Genomic DNA, 5,000 nt, shown 5'->3' on the forward strand with positions numbered 1-5,000 from the left:
ACGGAGGAGACGCACCGTCTCTCAGTTGGAAAGAAAAAAAGAGGAAGAGGAAGAGAAACGGGACATAGCCGGCAGTCGGTGACATAGTACTGGAATGTCCCGGAACTACGTCGGTTGGGATTGTGCCACCGGCAGGAGAAGAGACAATGGATATCCCGCCCCCGGAGGAAGACGAATTATTGATCTTCTTCTATAGAAGCGGAGAGGTTGAAAAGGTGGTGGAAAAGCACCATAAGGGAGCACCTTGAGCCTCCACACAGGATCCCGAATGGCCTCCGCAGATAGCTGTGGAGGTCCTAACGTTTGACGTGACGTTTAGGCTGAAGGGGCTCAATGAGAAAAATCGCTTGTACCCGGGCGACGCCGACACGGAACCCGTTTTGATCTTCAATGAGGCGTAGAGGATGGTGGAGGATGCGGGCACAAGCGATGTTGAGGGTGAGTTATAAATTGTGGCACTGTGTGACACAAACATTTGATAATAGGCACTTCGCCTTCTTCCTTCTGAACTCCCGGATTCATTGTCTTATGGATATTTGAATGTGTGTGTGTGTGTGTGTGTGTGTGTGTGTGTGTGTGTTTACTTCTGGGATGTCTTTGTAGTGACTTGATATACTCTTTAAAATTTATTCTCTTAACATCAACATTTTCAAATATTTTTGCATATCTTTTGTATACTTTCCGCTTTTGATCTATTTTATATTTTTGCTAAATCAAATTAATTGCATCATTTAAATAATTCTTTCATAGGGAAGTATGATTTCATGTGGAAAACCTAGTTTGAATATTCGGTAGCTATTTTAAATCCTGGATTGATGATGGAGACAATGTCGGTGAAGAAGAAAACAGTCTCATGTTGATGAGATTCGTGGTGATGGTGGTGGTGGTTGTGGTGATGGTGGTGGTGGTTGTGGTGATGGTGGTGGTGGTCGTCGTCATCTCGTTGTAATATCAACACATTCGACAGACTACGTCGATGACGACGGTATAAAACTAAAAACCCTCCAGTCAAGAACAGAGAATGTAATCTCGTTGGCTAGCGCTCACTCACTCTCTCTCTCTCTCTCACTTATCCTATATTTAATCTAGACAAGTTAATAATTACAGCAACTAGCTCGCTGGCTAAGTTGATCGCCATGTTTCGCGGAGTGAGCAACCATTTTGAAATGGCGTAGAGAAGCTCGATCATCCTGCCTCAAGCGCTAATCTCTGGATTTCTAGTCAACCACAGCCTGCATTAATGCATGTATTAGATTTTCCAGTCCCAGTTGAATGGAACAACGGCAAAACAATAACTGGCAACAAACAAACACGAAATTGGTTAATTCTGTTGATAACAAAGAAAACGGCAATGAAATCGGCGATGGGAACAATACTACTAACTTTATCAATGTTGTTTTACAAATGTCGGAGTTGTGTGTGTATGTGTGTGTGGGGGTATACACAACAGAAAATATATGTGTGTATATTCGCGTGTGTATGCCTGTGTGGGTGTGTGATGTGTGTCTTTCTAGGTGGGTGCTATGTTTGTATTTATTTGTATAGATGAGTAAACTTAGGGGCACGCAAATACATTTGTATGCCTGTACGTGCATTCGTGTGCGTGCGGGTATCCATATGTGTGTACATGTGTGAGCGTGTTTGAACGTGTACGCGTGTGAGTGTGTTTGTGTATAGGTGTGTCTTTGGGTATATATATATATGTGTGTGTGTAGGTACACAAACGGGAAACGTAATTACAATACGTGCTCCATTTCTCTGTTTCTTGCCGAATGATGACTGACTAAAATATATATTAGGTTGGCAACTAAGTTTCCGCCTTTTTTAAAATTTGAATTTTTAAAAAGATTTATTAAAAAATAACAACTAATTAATCAATAATGTATTCACACTTGTTGTTTACAACTTCTACCCAAATTTCAACTAGATTTTCAATCCCTCGTTGGTAGAAATCATCCGATTTCGACTCGAAAAATTGATCCAACCAGGCTCTCAATTCTGCATCAGTATTGAACGAAACTCCGCGTATAGCATTTGAAAGAGATCGAAAGAGGTGGAAATCCGTTGGTGCCAAATGAGGAGAGTACGGCGGTTGTAGCAGCAGTTCCCAGCCATGCGTTTGAATGGCTTCTTTGGTCATATTGGGGATATGAAGGCGGGCGTTGTTGTGCAGCAGAACTCCTTGCTGGCGATTAGGTCTTTTCTCTTGAATAGCCGTCTTTAGTCGTTCCATCTGTTGAACCGTTCTGCGTTGACCGTTTGGTTCCGTTCAAGCAATTCGTAATGGAAAAACCCTTCCCAGTCCCATCACACGCACCACGTCGTTTTACGAGGACGAGGATCTTGTTTCACGCGTGGTTTCGCTTGTTTACCGGGGCTAAGCCATTCCTTATGCTACTTCATATTGATGTACAGGCACCATTTTTCGTCTCCTGTAACGATTCGGTAAAGAAATCGTTGCTTGTGTCTATGAGTTGAGCGGTGACGAGCAAGCAAACCAGCGGAGATTGTGGCTCGTTGATTTTTGTTGTTGTCACATAAAGCATGTGGAGCCATGCCTCATACTTCTGAACTTTTTCCATCGAGTTGTGTCACGCTGAATATTCCTGAGAACTACCTTAAGAGTACACGGGTCTGTGGAGTACTCAGCCACTTGCACGTTAATTTCACGTTGAGCGTAACAGCTGAGACCCTCGTCGTCGTAGCCGACGAAGTACTCCTCAGATATATTTATATATATATACATATATACATACACACACACACAATCACAAGCACACACACACACATATATATATATATATATATATATATATATATATATATATATACAAAATAAGCAACAAGGTAGTGTAGTACAATCGTTTCATGCTACTTCATTTTATTAAACAATGTAAATATTACATCAGTTTTAAAATGTAAAGCAATCTTCAGCCACATATAGAATTTTTTTAATTAAATGGACAATGTACATTTTTGTACTTATTTCATTTGCCAACATTACAAAGAGGGTAGATATAGAGACAGAGAGGTTAATTTTATCAATAAGCTATAATCACCCCATTTGATTTATATGGATAATACCATACCAAATTCTGGTGCCTTTAACTTAAGTACCATATCCATCCGAATCAAATTTTGCTGTCTGCACTGTAATCGCTCTAGGAATACAGACTATGATTATAAGAAACATGTAACTTGTGGAAACGCGCGTACCGATGCATTACGATATCTATAAATTCCATCCAAGGATGATGATTATTATTTTTATTACTATGTTTATCCTACATTATATCGGCACAGCTCGGTGCAACCCTCAAAAACTGGTGCTGCCAGTTGGTATCATTAGGCTGTTGCCGGCATAATAGAATAGGAGATTTTTATTTGCATATTCAACACGTTTCCCATAAACGAACTCAAAGGATATGTGTGGGATCTTTTTGGTTTGAACGGCAGTTTTTAACATAATTTCTAGGTAACTAAAAAAATTTTAACTTCGTATACTGGTAGAATGTGTTTATAAAACATATTTTTCTCTCGGCTTTATTGAGAAAATTCTATATTTTGTAAGATATTTGTTGTTTTTTTCTTCAATTTCTTCAATTTCAACCAATCACTGACGTCTGTTGAGGTAAAAAACATTCTGTGCCGTATGAATATGTCCCTCGTTTAAGAAACAGATTGGGTTTATTTACATTTGTGAAGAAAAAAAGATACCCTTCACCCCACTCCTAACCCTAACCCTAAGAGAGATTGAAATGCAATAGATCGATACTAGGGTCATAATTATGAGTGAGAATTTCATATGACACTGCTAGAAAAAAACTGCCGTTCAAACCGAAAAGATCCCTAACTGAAATGATTTCTAAACTCTGAGTATCTTTATATGAATTGTCATATATATATATATATAGCTGTCTTCTCAGTATTGCAAAAGTGAGGGATTTATGTCCTGCCGCATAAAATGCCAGCTTATCGCAAGTACTCATATAATCTGATAATTATACCCAATAGAGATGCTACCTAAATAGGTAGAGTCAAGAGGATTGCTTAAATACCCGACAAAACACTTTCAATGCATTTGTACTAGGGACGTTGAGGGGATAAACGCAGTACTTCTCTTTGGTGGTGGTCTTGATTCTGTGTTGAGAGATGTTTGAAGACATATCTTCATGCTAAAATTGTTATGAAAGTTGTCTTTATTACAGTTATATTTGCAGCCAGGACCGAATTTATTACGCATGTATGTCATAATATTTAATGGAAGCGAATATTGGAAATATATGTTATCTGCTTTTTCCGTTTTCCCAAATGGCGTTAAATCGATGCCAGCAGGAAGAGATAACTGAATCGGGGAATGGATATGATTGTTGTTTACATCTAAAGAATTATCCACAGATGATTCATAAATATTCTGAAACGATAAACAAATTAATGCATAAAAATAATAAATATCAAAAGAGGAAACAAAGAATTCGGTTGGAAGTTCATGCTAACCTTACTTAGTCACTCCTAGTATAGACATTGCTGGCTTTGAAGGTGTCACTTCAGTACAAGGTTCTGCTACTATCCAGCAACATTGACCCCTTAAATTCCAACTTCAAATGCTGTCCATTTCATAGATGAAACTGCCGAGAAATGACTCCCTTGGGACAATGAGAGAACTAATAGAAGAATGAAATTATAAATTGGGCAGCGAATACAAGATCGAGAGATGTCACTCCCGAAAACCAGATCCCTCTCTTACAGACCAACCCAGATCCAATTGAACTCCAACCCAACTACATTTACAATTATCCCCTCAACGGCACGCTATTTCTCCAGGCTTTACATCACCTTTCCCATCTTTCTCTCTTTCTCTCAACTCCTTTTTCAATTTCTCGCATATAACTGGCGAACTCACCGCCACCACCACCACCACCACCGCCACCACCACCGCCACCGCCACCGAACCCACCACCGCCACCACCACCACCACCGCCACCGCCACCGCCACCACC

General features: G+C 39.7%; 1 protein-coding gene across 1 annotated transcript in view; it reads left to right on the top strand.

Annotated features, from left to right (window-relative positions):
• The window catches only part of LOC115214519 (uncharacterized protein K02A2.6-like), a 26,638-nt gene that overhangs the window by 7,224 nt on the left and 14,414 nt on the right, over positions 1 to 5,000 (top strand). The window lies entirely within an intron of this gene.

The sequence above is a fragment of the Octopus sinensis genome, linkage group LG7 (assembly GCF_006345805.1).
Source record: "Octopus sinensis linkage group LG7, ASM634580v1, whole genome shotgun sequence".
NCBI lineage: Eukaryota > Metazoa > Mollusca > Cephalopoda > Octopoda > Octopodidae > Octopus > Octopus sinensis.